The following is a 12,135-nucleotide window of genomic DNA, read 5'->3' as shown; positions in this document are numbered from 1 at the left end:
GAATAAATAACTGAAGGAGCTTTGTCTGTGTCCCCTGTTTCCTCCCATCACTTTGTTTCTCTCCCAGGACAGACACCAAGCCAGCTAAACAAATCAAGAGACAGATTTTTGCACAACGCTGCTGTAGTAAGGCCAGCCATGCCAGAAGTTTTTAACAGTTCATTACTGAGCACTCACCATCACTGCACCTGTCCCCTAGGAGTTTCTGCATTTAAAGGCATCAGAAGTCAGTTTCAGCTCTGCAGATCTCTTTGGGCTCATGTCAGACCAGGCACCCTCTCCTCCAAAGCCCTGTCCAGAGGATCCATATGACCACAAATGCCACTGTGTTTGATTCTATTTCCCTTCAGCAGAGATGCCCTGCAGGCAGAAATGGTCTGCAGCCCTCTAGGAGAACAACACTCATCACAGTCTTTTTCTAGCAGTCATCCACACCCACACATCAGAAATCCTACTCGGTGATCTCTGAGCATTGATAAAACAAACCTAGTTGGCTTACCCCAGTGACTGTCCAGTCTCCTCCATTTGCTCATGCACAAGACTGTCATCAACATCACAAGCACGGCCTGTGGAGGGACTGAAGGAGCCTCTCCAGTGGTGTGAAATGCCACCTCTTGTTTCCACTCAAGGACCAAAATGCTGATATTCTCTGTGGCTTGTCCAGCCCCAAAGAGATTAGGGAACTGAGGCCGGCAAGCTGATGCTCTGTTACGAAGCCTATCCAATGCTTCATTTTAATTTCCTTGTTGCTTTTTAAATCAACAAGTGAGCTACAAATCTAACCAATTGTACCTATTGTTGGCTTGCTGTCTGTATACCTGCAAACTCAGACAGTGCACCTCACAGATTAAAACAGTGAAAGGGATGCCAAAGAGAGAATAAAAATACTGGCCCTGACTTGGAGAGATGAGCTGGAGATAATAAATGTCTTTTATTAGGAGGAAAAAAAGAAAAAAGCCAAAAAGGAGCCAGCAGAATGCCTTCTTCCATCCTCTTCTAGCTCTTCAAGATCTGAAGGAAAAGGCAGCCTATCCCAAGGGACTGAGCACAAAAATACTGCTGCAGAGGAAAGGAAGAAAAGGGGTAAGGAATGACATAATGTAGGAGGCTCAAAATACAGATGTGCATTCAAGGAGAAACCTGCGAGAAAGAACAGCAGAAAGCTGCAGGCAGGTCCAAGGGGTAGGCAGGTCTGGAAGAGAGGGACTGACTCTCCAAGGCAGCCATAAACATCTCCCAGCAGCAATGTGCAAGCCTCAGCTTTGCACAAAGTCTTGAACAGGCACAGACTGGTCACTGCACCAGGCCCAGCCCTCAGAGTTTCCAGTCAAAGCACCTCTGGCAACACAACCCCTCTGCCAGAGACTATTCAGCCACAGAGGGCTTAGGAAAATATGGAAGGACAAAGGAAAACAAGACAGTATCATTCTCTCCAAAGCTGCTACCTGTTCCCTGGTTCCTGCTTCAGCTGCCAGACATTTAAGTAAAAGACAAAGCTGTGCAACCACCTGCTGTTGGCAGTGAAGAGAGTGCAACTACACTGTTCTTGCTTTCCCTCTCAAAAAGTAAATATTCTTTAAAAAGTTCTTTGTTGGCAGCTTATTCCAAGAAAAACAACTGGTAGGTAGCTATAACTACCCAAAATAGCAAACAACCTAAATCAGTCAGTAACACAATAAACCCAGAGAACAAACCAGCTACACAAGAGCTTTCATCTGGATGAAGAAATTGCCCATGCGCCCCACTCTCCACACCCAATACAGGCCAACAAAATGACTGTTTTCCAAAAAAAGATAAGCAAGCCCATTATCTCAGAAACTTTTAACACAGGACTGCTCATGCCCATGTCTCCAGCATCATGAATGGGGCACAAGGAGCAGCATGAAGTCAGGAAACTCTGGAAGGTGCTGGGATATGCTTGAGAATCATGGTGGGACCTTCACCTCCCACCACCACCACTCTGTCTCCCTGATACCACGTTACTCATCCCACCACAGTCTCTGCAGAAGAACCAATCTTCCAAGCTAACTTCCACAGAGGGAAAGCACACTGCTCTGTGGGTTAACTGCTGCCAGCCCACAGAAAGGGTAAAAGAAACAGGCAAGCAAATGATACATCCCACACCACTGCTGAACACAGACCCTTAAAAAAAAAAAAATCACATGCAGATGGGACAGACCTGTGCTAGCACCCAAGTCACAGTTCTCTGCATCTGGCAGGGCCTGTGATGTGAAGAAACTGAAGACAATTTTTAAATTACACTTGTGATTTATGATCCAACACTTCAGTGCTCTTTAAGACTCTACATGAGCAAGAGTAACCTGCATAAGGAAAGAGAGTAGAGTTGTGTCTGAAAGTTGGTAAAGATGTATAACAAAGGCATGAAGAGGCCACAGTGCAGGACAGGACAATGTGAGATAGTTAAATAAAACCTGAACTCCTATCCTGCAGTCAGGACTAAGGACCTAGTGTTGAACATACCAACATGTGTGAGAAAGCAGTGTGAAGGAGGAAAAGCTCTCACTGTGGAGATGCAGAAGGCTGCAAACTCCAGGACTCCTCCACTTTCATCTCCTCTCCAGCCTCCCAGGGCTGAGCAGGTGGTTCAGAGGCAGACACTTCCCTGCCTGGGTTGGCAACCCTCCAGCCTCGCCCTAGAAAAGAGACTTCTCTCAGGCCTCCCAGCCCTTCTCAGAAAAGCTGTACTCTGTAAAAACCATACAGAATAATGGTACTCTGCACAACTGAGCTCAAGAGAAGACACAACTTTTAACTTTCCTTTACATTAAAATCCCACCTATAAGCTTTAATGGGATGCATAAAAGGCAGTGTGATATATCTTGAGTATATAAAAAGATGAACAGGTACCCAGAAAACTTGAAAACAAGACCCACATTATAGATGACAGTAAATGTTAAGTATTAAAACACATGGTACACAACCATGAACCAGCCTCTGAACAATCTCTTGGCTTGCCAGTCTCGGTACCAAATTGTATTGATTTTCCCACAAGATATAAGGTGCAATGAAGTAGAAACTTGGAGCAGATGAGTATGCAGCATCAGTGTAAGTGGATCTCTGTAATTACAGCTATTGCAGAATATCAGGCTTTGGGGAAAACACTGCCCAGTAATGGTGTGGAATTACAAGAGATGCTGTCTCCAGGCTGGTTTCCTGAGGTACCTGGTATGTCCTGCCTGGTTCTCTTGGTGATGAAAGGAGCAGCTGCAGGCAAGCTGCCGGGGAAAGGTCCAGCCTCTCCCGTGCCCAGCAGTCCTATCATCATGCTAGGGCAGGTTGCAGCCATCTGGCTCTGCTGCAACAGCACAAGAAGGGACAAATTCAGATCTCACTACTAAGCTGCAAGAGATGGAGCACCCAGTGCTAGAGCTGGAGGCAGCCATGCATGAACAGAAACACCATCCTACTCGCTGCAGAGACAGGCAAGGGGGTGCTAACAAGCCAAGGGACTGGCCCAAAGCCATCAATGGTGGTAAAGCTGGTAACTAAATTCAGGCAATGTGATTTCCCATCTGGGGTTTTCACCTGAGACAGAAAAAAAAAAGAAACAAAAACCCCCCAGAAGTTTTGGATGGGAAAGCTGTTGGTCTCCTGCTGAGTCTTTGTGTTGGGCTCTCAGAGCTGGCAGCTCATCCCCAGCCCAGCTTCCCAAGGCAGAGACAATTGGGGAGGCAGGGTACATCAAGTGGGAAAGCACAGAGAACTGTAAGAGAGGCCCTGCTCTCCAATTATCCTGATGAAATCACAATTAGGTCATGGGCACAGGCAGCCAGCAGAGAGGCAGATGCTCTGGTCCACAGATAAGCACCCAGAGATGCAGGTAGGGCTGAGAGCAGAGGAGCAGACTCTGCTGTTTTCCTCACTTGAAGCCCAGCTACAAGAAAGGGGGAAGTCAATGGTATAAGGCAGCCACCTACATCACTTAAGAAAAGGGCCAATCCCAACCTGAGCACCACTGATGCACAGCAATAAAAGTACCCCAGAGTCAAGAAACACACTCTCCCTTTGAGCTCTCTGTTCTACTCCCCTTCCCTATCATTCCTTATTCTTCCCAAACAACTGCTGACAAAATAAAATTAGGAAACTGATTTCAGGAAATGCATACAAGCCCTTTTCACTGAGAAGAATTTGCAGTGGAGAGAGGTATGGTTGTTCAACTTCCTGCTGGCTTTAAATCCTAACACATGGATAAGAAAATAGGGTAGTTGCATCTGGGAAGTTTCAAGAATTGTTCTGATAATGCTTTTAGGTGTTTGGTTTGGGTTTTTATTGGTTTTTTTTTTTAGCATTTAATGGTTAAGAGATTTTTTTAAAGGTCAGTTTTTGGAGTAAAATAGGATTTATAGGAGTATTGGTGAATTCTGGTCTCCAGGAATGGAATGGTTCACACAGCACATGTCCTATTGCACTACAGCTCCTGCAGCAGAAAGTTCCAGACAGCCAGTGGCATTGAGTTTGGGTGATAGAAGGTGGAAGCTGTTGGCCAGCAGCATAAAAGCAGACAAATGAGTATCCTGGGACAGCAGGAGCCCAGTCTGCTCCTGCTCATATGCCACTCACCCTCTGGATGGCTAACACGCTTCCACAGAGAAATAGGATCCTCTTGTCTGGGAATGGTTCAAGTTCCCCCTAGAAGAAGGAATACAGAGCAGGAATGAGAGGGATTCCTTTCTGCCAGGACAGACAGTCCTGGCTGTTTGGACTCAGCCAGGTCTCGGGACACACTGGTTAGTACCCAAGCTGGCTTCCCCAGCTTCCCTGGACAGCACTTAGGATCTTGTAATTGATAGAAGAAAAGCAGAGCCAACCCCCATCCATCCTCTCTCACATGTGGTATTCCACAGGCCACTAATAATATCTTGCAAAAATTTATCTTTTCCAGGGAAAGGTGGTACAGCACTTTTCTCCCTCCTCATCTTTCAAGACAGAGGATAAAGCAGCGTTTTTCAAGACAGAGGATAAAGCAGCACAGCCAACAGCATCTTCTCCACAGGTGAGTCTTGGGTGAGGGACAGTCCATTTTGGGATGAAGGACCAGAACTGAGTTTCCCTCTCGCACTTCCATTCCCAATGGGACACCAATAAAATCTCACTCAAAAACAGAGCTCAAAGGAACAGCCAAGACCACACACTTCAAGAGTGTCTTTTTATTAGTAGGCCTTTTTAATGTACATGTTCAAACATAACAATCATCCTCTCGTGTTCATTTAGTCCTTGCAGGGCCTTTGCCGGTACACACCTTGATTTATTAGCAGAGTGGGGATAGAGGGGAAGAAGGCACCACAGCAAAAAGCAAACCTGCAGGGCTTGCTGTAGCATATCTGGGAGAAGCAGCTGGGGAAAATGCATTAGAAAAGCAAGAGAGAGGGGCAATCTTAGGGAGCCAAAGACAAGGTGGAAGCAGAAACAGGAGATAAAATGAAGCAAGGAGGCACCAGCTACTGAGACCCTGTCCCTGCTCTCCTTCTCACCAAGATACAATATTAGCAGGGTGATACAACGTAGCAAACATGAATATGTATTAGTCATTATGCAGCAGATATTCAGGGGCACTCTGCTGATTTATGGACCTGGCAGCTGCAGCATCAGCCAGCTGCAGCCTAGGGGGATGGGGACAATGAGCACTGCTGGCAGAGAGGTCCACAGAAGACCTGTAAACCCAACCCTTCAACAGCCATGAATGAATTAATCCCAACCAAGTCTGCAGCCATGCAGAGCCAACCAATGCATTGTGCGTGCAATGCTGGGAAACCATCACACAACTTGACAGAAACAGAAACTTCCAAAGGTTATGGTGCAAGATTTAAGTTTGGGTCAGCAGAACTTTATTAAGTTAGGGTCCTGAATTACCCAAACCTCACTTTGCTGCTTATAATAAATCTCAGCTACATCAGACTTGTTAATGTGATGCTCATATCCCCTCCCTCTGCAGAAGTCTGGATTTTTAAAAAATCCAAGCAATGTTGCTGTGAGGGAGTTAGGTGCATCACTGTCACATCACATACCTGCTACAAAAAAGACTGAAGATGTGAGGATTGCAGCTCTCCACACTGAAAAGGAAGGCATTTCCCTTTTGGCTCTGGAGCAACAAAGGGATACTGTCCAAGGACTCATCCTGCCTGTCTTGCAAGCATCACAGAATGGACAGAGGAGACATGCTCCTTCAACTCCGAGTGGCCTCCACACAGGTTCATATATCCCACCCCTCAGCGACACATGACTGGCACAGCAGATAAAGGAACAAGGAACTCCACCCTGCAATGAAGAACCCACAACAATTAAGTGACTTCCTGATGGTCACACGGGAAACTTATGGTAAAGCTGGGGATTTCTGATCCCCCACATTCGAGCTTTTGTCGTAAAACACGTGCTCATCAGTGACTGCGGTTGAGTGTGCAGGGGACAGGAGCACAAAGCCTTCTCCACCACCTCCGTTGCAGCTTCCAGCATCTGCTGGCAGACCTGCACAATCAGCAAAAGCTGGGGGGTTTCCTTCCAGAGTTTCCTTGGGAGTCCACAGCAACCATGACAAGCAGGATTTGGGTGGGCTCACAGCCAGCATCTGCAGGCCAAGTAAAGCTGAAAAGAAACCACAGAAACGCAAGACACCAAGCCTGTGTCAGATGTGGTTCCTCAACAGTGGAGCCCAACAAGCTGATTCACAAATAAGCAAAGCCCCTGAGAGCAGAAGAGTGGTTGAAGTCCCTCTGACAATGCCAAAGGTTAGATGTACCTACATCTTTGTAGAAGCCGTCAACTTAACTCCAGTCCTTCAAACAACCCTAGTAGAGGCAAGATCTGGCTTTGGTACTGCATTTGACACAGCCATAATGCTCCAAAGACCCTGCCCAACTTAGGTGTTCCTCTATACAGACCAATAACCGATGGAGAAAAGAGCAGCACTGGTCCCAGGTCCTCACTTGCAACAGGCACAACAGAGTGGGCAAACACTCCAGTCACACAAACCAGACTGGCTTGATTGAAAGCAGTAGAGATAGGAAGCAAACCATGCCCTGAGCTTCAGGGATGACATCTTGCTGTGGAAAAGAGTGTCAGAAAGTCCACGAAGTGAATAGACAAAAGAGATGCAAGGGAGCCTGGACACAATCCCCTAACTGCAAACAGAAAGAAGAAAACCCTTAAGTCTTGATAACAAAAATATATTCAGTAGGAGATATCAGCCAGAGACCAACACCTGCATGCAGTTGGTACTACCCTGACAAGCACCTGGTGACAAGACACAGCTGACACTTATAACACCCTGACCTTGGCATCCAATTTATCCTGAGAGCACAAAAAGAGACCATGCAAAGTACAACCCAACACGAGCTGGAAGAGTCACAGCTTGGGAAAATTAAAATGGAGCAATGTGATCCTGCAGGTGCCCTTCTAAGTTGAAGCATACATTTGTCAGATGTGACAACCCAACCTCCCTCACAGATCAACCTCTGCATGGCAAAGTCCCCAGGCAAATCCCATGCAGCAGCAGGAAAAGCTCCTGCACATTTGAACAAAAACAAACCAAAGCAAAAAAAACCAACCAAACAAACAAAAAACCAACACCCAAAACAAAAACCAGAAAACAAACAAACAAAAACCCAAAACGAAACAAACAAAAAAAAAAAAAACAAAGAAAGAAAAAAGGGACTTCTGGACTTTGAACTGTATTGCACTGTAATTACTGTGATGTAACTTCATTAGGGCAGTGTAAGTGATAGTTGGGCATCACATACATCATTGGGAATTCTCCACCGCCCAAAATTTTCTTCTACTCTTTTCAGTGGAAACCATCTCTGATCCCAGAGCAGGGTCTCATCCTGCCAGATGATCTGGAAAGAAAAAAAAAGGACGCCCCTACACCAGTTTTCTCTTTGGAAAATGTTAGCTCTGGTTGGCCCTGCTTTCCATACAACACTCAAATCTTTATCTCCTTAAGCCACTGGCTTCCCTAACACCTTGCTGCAATGAGATGCCAAAAGTATAAATATCACTTTTTTTTACATGCATACAAATGGTTTCCCATCTTCTTTCCTGGTGTCCAGCCACCCCCCCCAGCCTCTCAAGATTTTCTGGTGCTGCTGCTCAAGCACAGCTCTGCAACACTGGGGAAGCACACATTGCAGAGACATTTAGAAGCACAGCAGCATTCATTGGATTTATTCTTGGACTTTATAAGGCTCATGCAAAAAGTTCTGTATTTGACCTGAATAAAACAACCACAGAAGGCAAACTCAGAACTTCAAAGACAATTTCTCCTGACAGCCTAAGCCATTATCTGCGTGTAGTATGGGCAAGGTGCAAGTGTTTATAGCTTCCCAAAGGAAGGGAGAGGACAGCCCAAGCCAAGGAGTAAGAAGCAGACAAGTGAGTCCCACACCTGAGATCTCACCTTGAAGGTTCACCCTAAGGAAAGGGCAAAATGTAGAGTCCTTGCACTGACGCCGCTAAAGCCAAGACAATCGACACTGGCTGAGGCTCTCACTTGGTCTATGTAAATTTTCAGCCTTAGCCCATTTGGAGCACTTATCCCTCTCTGCATCTTGAGACAGCAGCGAGGCAGACTGACATTACCTTTGAAAGCACAAATACGCCTTTGTTCAGCCAGGGAGGCACACAGAGTGCCTACAGAGCAACTATAAAGCTCAGCCATCATAAAGCACAAGAAGAAAGGAGGTGGAGAGTTGTTTCCTCCTCCCTAGAGATCTGGCTGCCATGAGGAATTGCATATGGTGCTGGCACAGAGAACTTGCTCCTGGGATCAGCAGCTACGTGTTTCTGCTAAGAGGCTTTCCCATACCACTGCTCCTAAGCATACACAGAGGCTCCCTAAGGAGTTTCTGCAATAGGGTGACAAAAGTCTGCAGTGTCTGGGTTCATCCAGCCTTGTGTGGGCACAGGCATCTGTGTAGGTTAGACAATGCCTGGGGACCACAGCACAGGAACTACAGCAGTGAAGATCAAGCTGACTCACAGTTCTTTGGCTTTGGTTTAGCATATAATAAATAAATAAACCAAAATCTGAACCTCTCTTCAGCCCACTGGGAAAAATCAAAGCATCTGCCTTCAATTCCCCAGCACATAACAATACAACTTTATTATTACAAGTAAAATTACTATAGCTTCTATATGCTGTGTGTGTGAATATCTGTTACATGACCTACATCACTCTGCAAATCCCTGACTGCAGGGAATATTTCGTGCTATCACCCTTTGCCATCAGCCCCTACCAAATAAAACCTGACCTTTTATTCAGCTGGTCATCCCTGCTCTCATAAGCACCAGCAAAGACACACGAACTGAAGCTCTGATACTTAAGCCATAATGTCTGGAAAGGGGGTTGAAAACTGGACTGAAAAGCTCACACAGCTACCTCCTGGGCTACAGAAAATACCACTAAAAGCAGCTCCAGGAAGGGCTTGGGGGACAGAGATGGGGTGTGCAGCAAAAGACCTAAGTTTGCTCATACTGGTGCCTGATTTGGCGCTCCTCTCCAATTCTGCTCACCCACACCCACAAAATTTGCCCTATGCTGACCATTCAAAACTGCAAGAGTGTTTGAGTAATGCTACATGTCACAAGGCTGCTAGGGTTTTATTTCTTTCCCCAGTGGTGTAGACAGGTGATGTGAACTGGCACTGTTAAAGATGATCCAATCCAATGGACCATGTGAACTTCCTGGCTCTTGTCATGACCCCATCTGTCTTGTGGGTTTTGAGCTGGATTAAAAAATTGCACACAAGCTATGAAAGTGATCCCCCTGAGGAAACAGTCATTTGGAGCAACTACAGAAAATCTTCACTTTTGGACAAGAACCTCTTTCAGAGTTCTGGTGATTTGGGGGTTGGCTTTTTTCCCTTAAGAGAGGAAAGAACCACAACAGTATCTGCAGTCAGAGGTTGTGCTCTGTGGATCTGTATCTCCTCAGATCCACGGTATGACAAAATTTGATTTTCTTAGAAGAATAACTTCAGTGCTTAAACTTGAACTCTGAATTTTTACAGTCTTGCTAATATTGTGAGATCTCAAGCATGATCATGTACCTTCACAGGAGCCTAGCAGAGACAAGCCACCAGTTAGATTTTCAACAGGGGTGATGTGTTTATAAAGCTCCCTCTTCACTTAAGGGTAGTGGAGCTCACCATGTGTTGTTTTTCAGGGCTCCTAAGGAACAAGCAGCAGTCTCTCACTCTTGTACATCATTCACACCTAGCTAGAAATAAACTGCTGCTTGGTTTCTCTCTTAAAATCCTCTTATTTTCAGAAAGCAACACCCTGAGGACCATGTGTGTCCCTACAATTAACCTTCAAGGCCACAGTGTGGTGTAGTGGGCACAGCTCCTACACAGCTCTCATTGCTCCCAACAGGAACTTCAACTGAAGAAATAAAATTAAATTAATTAATCAAGTGTTTGCAAAAAGCTTTTTCTAAAAATGGAAAAATCCCACAGAAAACCACCATCTCACAGGCCAAACCAGCCAACTTCAACCTGAAGCACCACTCAAGCAAAAAGACAAGTTGCAGTGTTTTCTAATGTGAGTATATTAACACAAGATAAAAATTCCTATTCCAATAGCAAAGAAAAATAGATCTCAGAAGACTGAAAGTTTGTCAATTTAGCCTCACAATCCATCTTTTGCCTTCCAGCTGTAGACTTAAAATTAGGACAGAAAGGGTCAAGACCTGCATTGAAGGAAAAGATACTGTAGGTTAGTATTTCTTGCCCAAATTGAGAGTTTTCATAAAGAAACCACCACCAAAAGTGGTGGTTGCCATTCCACAGGCTTCATTTTCCCTTACTTCCTCAGTTTTAGATCAAACTCAGGACATACTATGTCAACTCCAACAGGAAATCTGAATTAAGCTAACAGTCAAATCCCTGATCATATAGAAAAATTTGTGTAGCTGGCCTTTATTTCCTCCCTTTAAGTGGCTGCATGCTCATAAGGTAACAACAGTGTGACTGGCCAAGGTCATTGTGAAACACACAGCCAATGGCCCAGGCTGAGTTTTATTGGGTGACAACTCCTCCACATCACTTTATGCAAGTGTTTTATTCGTTATTCTACAAGTATACACTTCAAGCTAGTGTTTTATTCTTTATTCTACAGCCCCAAAAGGAATTGTTACTTCTGCAGAACACAAAGCAAATGCAAGTTCAGAGAGTATTCTGAAAAACACAATGAACACGGACTTCATTAAGTTCACTCAAAGGTTTTCCAGTGCACCTAAACATGAAGTACGCTCTCTAGGTCTAAACTAGATACCTTCTTTTAAACCCATGGAGGCAATTTACCCTCTAAAGTAGCCACTTTTCATCCAGCAGCTCAGAAGAGAACACACAAGATATCTCCGTGAGCTGTGTGGGTGCCTGACACAGCTGTGACAAGCACACATCATACAGCCCTCTCAAGATAAGGCTGCCTTAGCTAAACGAGGTAGAGAAAAGGTATTTACTTGAAACAGGTTCTCATTCCTTTGACAATATCCCATGGTGTGAACTTTGCTGCTCTTGCATGGTCTGGAGCAAGACCATGCAAGAGCAGCAAGGGGTCGCATCTCCCAGGGCAAGGGGTCGCATCTCCCAGCCACCACCAAGTGAGTGTGGGAATGCAGTGGGAAAGAAGGATCCTGCCACTCGGCTGGGTTGGCATCCCCTCCAGCCAGACCAGGCTGGGTACCCACAGCACCACGTCCTGTCTGTGCCTTGCTCGCAGCAGCTGCAGCGCCGGCGGACAAAAGCTCCCACAACCTCTCCAAAGCTGAATTTGCAGCAACATGTTGCTCCTTAAGGAAAAAACCACAACATGCTCTTTTCAAAGTAGCCAGCTGGTGAAGAACAACAACACGGAGGGAAAAAAAATACAAACCACTTAGCACCACTTCCCTTTCTTTCTCTCACACAGACTTGAGAAGCTTATATTAATTGCAAAGCATGAGAATCTGAACAAACACCCTCCTTGGGCAACCAGGGCCAACCCCAGGAAAATATTTGCATCTATGGGATGTGCAAGTTGTGCAACCAGCAACATATCAAGACAGATAAGGCAGGGACATTTCATTAGGATCTACAGAAACTTACAATTCTGTATTGCTGACGATTTTCTCTCCCTTGC

The 12,135-nt window shown here is 45.4% G+C and overlaps 1 protein-coding gene across 2 annotated transcripts in view; it reads right to left on the bottom strand.

Annotated features, from left to right (window-relative positions):
* The window catches only part of HRAS (HRas proto-oncogene, GTPase), a 39,849-nt gene that overhangs the window by 14,677 nt on the left and 13,037 nt on the right, over nucleotides 1–12,135 (bottom strand). Inside the window, exon 2 of one of the 2 annotated variants that reach the window (XM_030273075.4) lies at nucleotides 4,582–4,650. The gene's annotated coding sequence lies outside the window, so the exon portion shown is untranslated. 2 annotated transcript variants of the gene reach the window in all.

Source organism: Taeniopygia guttata, chromosome 5, assembly GCF_048771995.1.
Source record: "Taeniopygia guttata chromosome 5, bTaeGut7.mat, whole genome shotgun sequence".
In the NCBI taxonomy this organism is placed as follows: domain Eukaryota; kingdom Metazoa; phylum Chordata; class Aves; order Passeriformes; family Estrildidae; genus Taeniopygia; species Taeniopygia guttata.
This window is presented reverse-complemented; position numbering and strand designations above follow the sequence as displayed.